Source organism: Pteropus vampyrus, unplaced genomic scaffold, assembly GCF_000151845.1.
Source record: "Pteropus vampyrus isolate Shadow unplaced genomic scaffold, Pvam_2.0 Scaffold119, whole genome shotgun sequence".
In the NCBI taxonomy this organism is placed as follows: Eukaryota; Metazoa; Chordata; class Mammalia; order Chiroptera; family Pteropodidae; genus Pteropus; species Pteropus vampyrus.
In genome coordinates, this window is record NW_011888900.1 from 687,848 (window position 1) to 698,238 (window position 10,391).

General features: G+C 42.5%; 1 protein-coding gene and 1 non-coding gene across 2 annotated transcripts in view; one reads left to right on the forward strand and one right to left on the reverse strand.

The window, feature by feature from the left end:
• Nucleotides 1-10,391, reverse strand: part of DOK6 (docking protein 6) — a 201,267-nt gene that overhangs the window by 87,856 nt on the left and 103,020 nt on the right. The window lies entirely within an intron of this gene.
• On the forward strand, nt 4,810-4,928 carry LOC111743725. Its single transcript, XR_002781846.1, has one exon. It is a non-coding gene; the product is annotated as a 5S ribosomal RNA (ribosomal RNA).

Below are 10,391 nucleotides of genomic sequence, written 5' to 3' on the forward strand. Positions count from 1 at the left end.
TTCTCTAACAATTTTACCATGTTGTTATTTCCGAACCCTGCCCCACAGTTCCTCTCTTGATAAATTGTGTGCTACTGTTATTTCCAGCTCGCCTAAGTGTCTGCTTTCTGAACAGAGGATTAAACGACGTGACACTCCTTTCTGCTGCAAGGGTACCGCCCGCTTCGCATCCGCGAGCTCTCCAACCCTTTCCTTCCATCCGCCCCAATCGCTTCAAAAGCTCGAAGAAGCGAATCCACTCTTCATTGTCTACAGGACTCCGTGTGGACACCGCAGACCCCGCTGCCCGTCTGGCCATCAGCTGTAGTGACACGGAATCTGCCACAGCAGGTTAGACAAGGCAACTTCCTACTGCTTTTAAAGAGCATTGAAAGACTTACATTTCTCAAAGGACTATACCGAGAAAACGTGTTACTCTCTTAACTGAGTCTTTTATTTTCTGGGCTCTCATGCTTTGACATCTAAGGCCTTGGTGACCCTAGAGAGACTGCTCCTCCCAGCGTTAGCAAAGTCCTAGAGCGAGAAACGACACACTTGCCTGCACACTGTTCAAATGCAAACCAACCCATCTCGAACCCACTTCGCCAACTGCCTCACCAGTCCCACAATAAAGACCCTTGCCCGCAGCTCCCTGTCTCCCCCCGACCAGCCCCGATGCTTCCGCGTACTCCTCCCCGACCCCATGCCATGGTCCGCCCCCTCCTCTTGGAACTCTGGGTAACAAGCTGTCTTTTCAATGGCAGTCATCCCCTGATCCGTTGATCTTATCATACCTAAATAATAATAAAACCTATGAACACAATTACCCGTGTACCCTAAGTCATTTTTGTTTATAAACACCTATAATGTGCAACATGAAATATATTTCCCATATTTCCTGTTGCATTCATAAAATATTTTGTATTTCTCAAAGCTTATGTTTTATTCAGAGAGAAATATATTTTTAAGCAAGATTTAATGAATCCTTTTACATATTAATCTTTGTATTACAAAATCCTTTTGTGATGAAACAGTACATTATATAGGATTAAAATTCAGAAATAAATCTACATTGAATCCGGAAATTTATGGAATAAAATGAGTCAATCTCTCTGTGGTACAATAAATACAAGAGAGAACTTTCCTTAAAACCGGAACTCATGAGTTTATATAAAGCAAGAGACTAAAATACATTTAAAATTCTTAACTGATGAGTGGATAAAGGATTTGTAGTATATTCACATCACAATAAAAAGAAACAAATTCCTCTCTATAAAACACCACGGGGAGAATCCAAAAGGCATTATGCTAAGTGAAAGCAGCCAGATATGCATTTAAATGATATTCTAAAAAAACTCCAAAACTATAGGGAAAGAAAATCAGATCGATGTCCCACTGGGGCCGGGGATGGGGTGGATGGTTTTGCTCACTCGGTATCCATTACCAAGTGAAAATTAGAAATAATTCAAAATACATTCGTAGCAAAAATAACAGAATTGAAGACACCGTTTTAGGGCAGGAATCATGAGTAACCACAGGGAGACATTTTTCTCAGTTTTGCAGAGTCTGGTTATCTAAGGTAACATTCAGCACCTGAAGCGTAATCTCAGAATTAAAAGACATGACACAACATGGGGACATTCTAAGGTAGACTAGTATAGAAAAGAACGGTATGGATTGAGTGTAGAATCAGCAGAACCTGCCCCAAAAGACACAAAACTAAACACTACCCTAGACATTTTACATTAAGGCTTTCTGCCATTTCCACAGTGAAGAGAAAATAGAAAAACCCTATCAGAACTTCATTGTGATACATTTATAGTTTGTCATTTATAACGATAACTGAAGTTAGCTGCATGTCAAATTGCCCCATAGTTCTCATCGCATAGTGCCATTCTCAGCTAAAATTTTCCAATTAACTCCTCAAAAGGGAACTTTACAGAATACGATGGACTAAGTGGGCTTCCAGTAACTAAGTACCAAATAACCTGTTAGGTAGGAAAGAATGCTTTCTAATGGAAAAAGGCACGATTTTACCTGAGAGGGTTCTATGTTGCCCTCTGACTTCGTCAGGAGAGAAAATTTAGTTTTTAACCTGCTAAGCAAGGTTGGAGGAAATTCAAGTGAACCCATTGAATAGACCAGGGATTCGGCCGCTGAAATAATGTTGCTAAAGCATTATTTTTTATTTTCTTTTGATTAGACTTTATAGTTCAAATAAAATCCAGCAATTTCTAATGGCTCTGCTGTCTGGCTCTCTGATGAGTCAATCTGTTTCTGCCAATTGTCATAATAGTAATATAATGAACGCAAACGTAGTAGCCTCAGAAATCACATACACAAGAGGATGGGTTCAGAGTAGTCTTAGGGAAGCAAATAGAAAGTCAGTGGAGGCTTTTAATGCCTACATGACCAGTTTGAACCTGATCTGACTTGTTTCAAATACAATCCCTTTACAGAGCAATGGAGCGTGAGTCCTTCAAGTCAAACTCTAGAGAAAGTTCATTATCTCAAAGACCTTAAGGTTGGAAGAATTCATTGCATCTGCAAAGCCGAACGTCGAAAGCTGTGTTTCTCATTCCTTCTCAGGCCTGTGGTTAACCATGCACTTGACTGACGGTTCCGCCACACAGAGCTGGGTGTGAGAGGTGAGGGAACGGACGCCTGCAGCTTGAAAAGTGGTCAGCAGATGCTTCCTTGTCTCTGATCATGCACGCGCAAGACCCTGGGACCCGATTCTAATCTCGCTTTTAAAATGGAAAAATCTCGTGTCCTTTAAGTTCTGATACTGCCTGAAGTTTAAAAAAAAAAAAAAAGACAACAATAGGTCTAACTAATAGTAATTGTGGCTCATGTTTGCTGCGTGTCCGTGATCATTTCTTCATAGGGCATCATTTCATTTAATTCTAAGAACAACCCCACACGCTGGGCAAATTAATCTCCAGTTTTCAGATGAGAAAACTGATGCTCAAAGGAGTTAAGTATCTCTCACACGAGGGAACTTTAACCCAGAACGGGCTGCCCGTGATTTTGTCTTCTAGTCTAAACCACGTCACTACATGACGTTAACATGAGCCGTGTATGACGTCACAGCGCCAAGTCTGATCAGCTATGAAGGGCTTTTTCAGCCTCCTGTTTTTCCTTATGGAATGGGTTTCCTGAATTATATTTATTGCAACAACAAAAAAAAATCACAAATAAAAATAAATATATAAAATGAGTTTCCAAGGCATAATCTGATTCACACACAAATATTATTCACACCAAGTTCTTCTTGATTCATGTACTCCTGGAGTAATTCTGTGAGCCAAAAATTCAACTTATCCGAGGTCTTTAAATATTGACAAATACACTCATCACACTTTGGAGAATGTTACTGCATATGTAAAATATTTATTATATAAAAATATTGCTAAATATTTAATGAGCAAGATGAGTTGTCCCAGAAAAGCTCCTTCCTAGATCTGTGACCCAATGAGGTGGTATGTTGGCATTATAAACATCTATTTGAAACACGTATTTTACTTATTATTTTTTCATCTGATCCAGATATATTGCTAAAAAATTTATGTTAAGGAATTGCTCATTTATAAGGAACATTAATGGATCATATTTTCTGTTCTAAATTTATTTTACTTATTCTCTGTCGATCCTTGTTGAACATATTTAGGGTGAGCTCGGCCAAAGGTCAGGTTGCCAAGAGATTTCACTAAGTATCAGATTCTGCCGCAATCAGGAGGCAGCAACAAGGCAGGGAGACATTCGGGCCATCAGTTCCTTAGGGCCTTCCATCTGGCATTGGGTGTGCGCCTGTCTCCCCAGATACACAGGTGAGGAATGTGACCAGTACACGAGCAGGGAGCTTGGAGTGAAGAAGTATCTTTATTTTACATCCCAAATATTTAGTTTCAATGGCACGCTCTAGGGAGCTCTGTCTGATAGGCCCATAGCTGCGGCTTGTCCCAAAGCAGGAGCATCCTGCCGACAGCGTCCACAGAGGCAGGATCTCCTTGAAGCAGCGTCACTGGTCTATTTCCTGGGAGGTCACCTGGCCTGTTCACAAGATTAGGCCGGTCACTTGCTTTCTCTCTGTCCCCTTGGAGGTCCTTTGACTGTCCCTTGGGAGAGAAATGGAGCACAGACCAACTACCTTAACTCTCTTCTCCATAGTGGCATACATTGTTGAGTTTGTCACTTATTTTTAGCACTTTGCTGGGGCACTGATGAAGTTTAGGGTGCAGGTCGGCAGTTTAATGCCTGTGTGATCCAGGCAGCATGTTTCATGGTGAGGTACCATGACACCCGTGCAGGTCTCCATCTTGGGGGCAAGTTTTATTGATTCTGTTTTGAAAGGAGGGGGTGAGGAATATGTTTATACAAATTTGGCACCCATAATGGGAAAATAATTCAATGGATACAAGAGCGAACAGGTACAGATTCAGGTTTTTGAGAGGCTCAAAGCTTATAGGATTTTGTCGGCTCTTTAATAAGAAGAATAGAAAAATATTTTACCTGTGCGAAATGACAAAAATATCGATCACATATGTTCAATACTGAGGTTGCGAAGGTCCCTTTTATTAAGAAGCCATAACTCATGGGCTTCTCAGGAAACCTGCCTATAGGTGAATATGATACTCGTGCCAAAAGAGTTGCAGTCAACAGTTATGAAGCTCTGGAAAACACATTAAGTAAGTAGAAGAAATGATTGTATCTTAAAAGTTTTTTTTAAGTAGAGGTAAAACAGAAATAAAAATACATTAAAAAAAATGTTGAGAACAAAACCATAAACATTTGCACAGAGTCTACTGTGGCTCTTAATTCCTAAACACTGTCTACGGCCATGCCACCCTGAACATGCCCGATCTCATCTGATCTCGGAAGCTAAGCAGGGTCAGGCCTGGTGAGTACTTGGATGGGAGACCACCTAGGAAGACCAGGTGCTGTAGGTGTAAAAAATAAAAAATAAGGGATTGTAAACTGACGAGGTCCTTGCAATCTGTGAGGTCAACCAAGGGTTGCCTCGCCTAAAAAAAATAAAATTAAATTAATTCCTGATACCTTATGATGTGTCTAGAGCTTTATAATTGTCACAATAACACAAAAGTAATCATTTTAACTTCTATCTTAAAGATAGATACCGACGAGGATACAGTGGTCCTGGGCCCTCATCCATGGGGAATACATTCCAAGGCCCCCAGTGGGTGCCTGAAACCATGGATGGTATCTGACCCTATACATACTGTGTTTTTTCATATACATACACAATTTAATTTATAAATTAGGCACAGTAAGAGATTAACAAAAATAAATAGTAATAAAATACAACAGTTAAAACAATATACTGTATGAAAAGTATGTGAATGACCTGAAGGCCATTAGTAAGTACCACTGGGGTTAGTGGACTCCAGCACTGTGACCCTGCAATGGTCGACGTGACAACCAGATAGCTACTCAGTGACTAATGGGCAGGGAGTGTGTACAGTGTGAAGATGCTGGACATAAACACAATTCACATCCTTCACGGGAAGGAGCGGAATGGTATGAGACTTCATCACGTTACTCAGAAAAAGAAATGAAAGCAATCTTATTTCCTTGTCTCTGTTGACTTTTCTTGTGATTTATTATGCTGTCTCATTTTCAAAGTTTGCTGTAATATGATCCAGAACTGAGCCCCTTCATTCCTATTAAGAGAAGAAAATGCCTGACTGTTAAAGATAATATCTGAGATTTTTGTTTGCACTTCTCTGCCTCATAAAGTGGCATAATTGTCAGTATTACCTCTGTTGTCTCATTAGAGGACAAACAGCGTGACTAAGAAACTGTGGTTTTTCTGCCTAACCTGCACAATAGTCTCAGAACGAGAGTGATGCTTCTGGTTGACCACAGGACGCCACTGGCTTCCTCCAGAGCCTGGGTCTGTGTCCCCCTGGGCCGTCACACCCTCCCTCACTCATGTGTCTTTTAACTCGTTTTGCAGACTTTTAGATACCAGGCACGCTGCTGGAGAAACATCCCTTAAGGACTCGTGGGCAGCATGGGAAGTCATGGGTGTGTGGGGCTTTGATGTCAGTGTGCCGAGAGTCACGACACGGAGGTTTTGTGTAAGTCACTGAGGGAACACATCTGGGGGAGCACCTTGGACGAGGAAGATCGGACAATTTGCATGTGATCTGGGTAGTGGATGGGAGGAAGGGATTATCCCAGGTAGACAAGATGGCCGGGACGCATGTGAAAATAAGAAGGAACACAGCAATTAGCGAATGGCTGGATCTGAGAACGTGTGTCGGGGGCAGAGGGGCACTTTAGAAATGTTCGGATTTGGGGGTGACCCAAGAATGTTATTGCTAGAAGCACATGAGAGGGAGGCTGCAGCCTTCCGGGCAAACAGTCACGTCCCCATGATAGCTGCTCCGAGCTTGGCACAGGACAAAAACCAGGAGTGGGTCGGGCACGAGCCTGAGCATGCTGCCCCCCTCGTGGGGTGCAGGGAGGCCTTGAGCCCCGCTGATGAGAAACAGGAGGTCTGCAGGGCAGAGGCCTGAGGTGGGAGGTGGGCTGAGTCTGGAGCAGAGGAAGGTGGGTGAGGCCACAGGGCCCCTGGCGGTAGCGAGGACTTGGCTTTGGGGCTACATGGCCATCTCATTTCATCTCCCTGGTGGGTCTACTCGCTCTCTTAAACATCCATCACTGCTTCTCTTTACGACTCTCTTTCCTCTAGACTCATAGTCTGCTACTTTGCTCCCTAATTCACCAAGAAGAGAGAAACCGTCAGAAGACAACTTCCACGTGCCTCGAACACGACTCCCAAACGCCAGCCTCCATTTATACCTCCACGTACATCTACCTTCACTCACTTTGCATTTTGTTTTTTTAACTGTAACCTCTCCCTTGTTCACTAGATCCCATTTCCTCTCATCAACTGGAGGACGCTGCTTTAGCCAGAGTTATGTCCTATTTCTGTTTGATCGCCTTTTTCTCTGTGCGGTATGATTCGCATTAGTGTGACGCTGTTTTTAAATATATCCCAGCTTTTTGAAAACCCTTCCCTTTAACCTCATATTCTACCCCAGCTGTAGTCGCCCCCCACCCCCTCCGTCTGTGGGGGATGACTTCCGAGACCCTCAGGGGAAGCCTGAAGCTGTGGATAGTAGCCAATCCTATAGATGCTATGTTTTCTTCTTCTTCTTCTTCTTCTTTTTTTTTTTTAAATACAAACATACCTTTCCACTTAAATCCAGGGAGGAGATCAGACTAGAACTTCACATCTCCCTCCATTGATTTTTATCCCTTTGACTCCAGCAATCGTTCCTTGATTTAATGACTATTACTAAAGTTTAGAAACTTTCTGAAGGAGAATTAAAAAAAAAAAAACCTAAAAGGAAGGCCAAAACTGTCATTGGGATCCCTATAGGCCAATTAATGAAAAGCAATTCACGCTAAAGTGTGTGTGGGTTCAATAAAAATGTATTGAACTTTAAAGTTAATGGAGCAAAAATTAAGATCAGAGCCTCCATTCCTTGATAAGAACAGTTTCCAAAGTCATTTAATTAATGCTTTGTCCTAGGGGAAAAAATTAGTCCCCGTATGATAGTAGCGAGAGATTTACCAAATTAGACAGAGGAAAAAAAAGGCTCTAAGTTCCTGAAAGGCTGTCTTAGTGTTACTTCTTTGGAATGACAGGAAAGATTTATAGAGGCGTGTTATTTTTAAACGTCACCTATATCCTCGATGCAAAATTTCGAGGAGGAGGTCTTTCTTAAAATTCCCTAAAATTCAATCGAACATTACATCAAAAAGAATTTTTTTTTGACACCCAAAACTCCATTTATTCTCTGGAGTGCTTTCAATCAGCTGGTAAATATTCTGATAAGAACTAGAGAAATTCAGATGAGTACGCCATAATCCTTGCCCTTAGTAGGCTCACAGGGCACTTGGAGGGACAAAGGAGCAATGATTACAATATAGTGTAGGAATCATATGTAATAGGAAGAGATTTATTCAGTGAGTGGGTATTGAAAGCACAGAAGGGTTATGCATTAAGAAAATAGGTTGTTATGGCTATAATTAAAAAAATAATAATAATAATGCTAACTCCAAGTTCCACTGTGTCCGATGTGACTCTGGGCAAATCGCCAGGGCAGCGAGACTCAGAGTCCTAGGCTGCTGTAAGCTTGTGGCTCAGACTTCTCGGCACTGGACCACTTCAGCTGCCACAGTAGGAAAAAGCGTGCTCTGCACCGAACTGCCTCCCCCATAAGCTCATGTGTTGAATGAAGCCTCAACCTCCGGTGTGGTGGCTGCATTAGGACAGAGGGCCTTTGTGGCAATAATTAAGGCTGAATGAGGTCATAAAGAAGGGGCTCTGATCCGATAGGGTTTGTGTCCTTATCAGAAGAGACACCAGAGACCTTGTTTCTTCCCCCTCCCTTTCCATCACGTGACAGTGAGGAGAAAGAGCAGCTGTCTGCAGGCAAGAAAAAGAACCGAATCGGCTGGCACTTCGATCTTGAACTTCCCAGCCTCCAGAACTGTGAGGCAGTGCACGTTTAAATTTCTGCCAAGTCCCCTGGCGACGGCATTTCGCCAGGGCAGCCCTTGTACAAGTTGACTAATACAAGGCATTTAGATACTTTGGCACGGAAGCAATGCCTGTTACTTCCATTAGCAGCTCATTGCCCAGAACACTGTCTCACGTGACCCCACCTAACTGCAAGGGGCCAGGTGAATACAGGGGAGTAGGTGGCATCTTTGGTAAGCATGACGATCTCTGCCACAGACATCTCTGCTGGTCAGTAAAGATCCCTCTTCTTCCTCCTCCCACACACCCATTCCTTCCCGAAGGGAGAGAAACCCAAAAAGAACCCATCCGGCCCTTGATTCTAGCTCTAAGTCCAGAAATCTAGGTGATGTGTGGCTGTGTCTACATCAGTCCAAGATGTGACTTCTCTCGGTTCCAAAAGAATGATCTAAAAAGAAACTTTGTGTCTACCCATGCTGACCCAGTGATGACTGGCTGGAGAGGGACAGAAAGCCAGCTGTCACAGCAAACACAGCCCTGCAAACAACGAAGGACTAGGAGACACATGGCGGGTAGCTGGCCTCAGAGATTCTGAAATGCTGTTTACCAGGCAGCTTGAGAGTGATCTTGACCTCACTGGTCTTGACCTCGCTCTGCTTTCGGGGAAGAGCTGGCTTACCCTCTGTCCGCCCTGGCTCCGCCCACTAGGAAGGTTCTCCCTCCTCATTATCCTCCTCAGCCATACCCGAGGTGCCAGTAGGAAAATGTCCCATTGGGGTAAGTGCAGGTCTCAGCCAACTTTCTGCCCTTCGAAGTTCATGTGAGACAACTGATTATTATTATTAAGTTTTAAGAAGCCATAAACATTTTTGGCTTAGGGTTCGTTCCCTGCTTTCCAAGGCTGTCAAGATATGACTAGGTTGCTTGTGTACTTGACTCCAGTCGCTCATATGAATTAAAGGCAACACCACCGTTTTTGGAGTGTTTTTTTTTTTTTTAAAGACATACTTCTCAGATTTATTATAATATTTTGTTTCTTCTTCCTCAGAACTCTTTCTTTGGATTTAAAAGTGCTACGTTGGTGTTATCGAGTTCTGGGGGAGCGCACTCAATCAATTCTTTACCGCGCATCATTTTTATCTAATGTCGATTATACCAGGCACCACATCCTTAAACTGCATTTTACCTTGACATACTTTAATGAACTGGGAGGTTTTAGCAATAGATGTGGACAATACACATTTAATCTACTTTTCTTTTTCTTGAAGCTTGCTTTTAACTTGCTTTTGTCACTTATAGGTTTTCTTAATGTTACCTCTTACTTTTTGGTGACGCATCAAATTCTCTTTTCCAATTTGCAAGGTTTTGAATTTTTCAAATCTTTCATTTTTGCTTCCAAGTTCTCAAATTTTCTCCCTGAAATCCTTTCTCTGCAGAACCTTTCCAGCCAAGAAACACTATTACCATTTCCTCCCCTAGCTTCTTCCCCTAGAAGTTATTGGAAAATACAATTAAAGAAATCTTTTCCCAATCCAGAAATCCTCTCCACAAAGGTAGCAGAGAAAGGAGACACTCGCTCTCATTATTGAACACGGATTAAAGCAGAATGTGATGCACATCACAGACAATCTGCTAAGAGACTGCGAAGACAGAAAGAAATATCACCCTTTTTACAGTCAAGAAGGTATAACCCACCACCTACCCGTTCTCAAGATACACAATCACTACTCTCAAATGAGGGACCTGAGACCAACATTTGTCACACAGAGTTCATCTTAGACTCAGCTGGTAATCGGGATGACTATCTGATAGCTAACTGGTTTTATGCAGAGGAAAAATAAACTTCCGGCATCCTTATGACAGGAGGGAGTCTTGCAATTGGGAGCAAGATGTC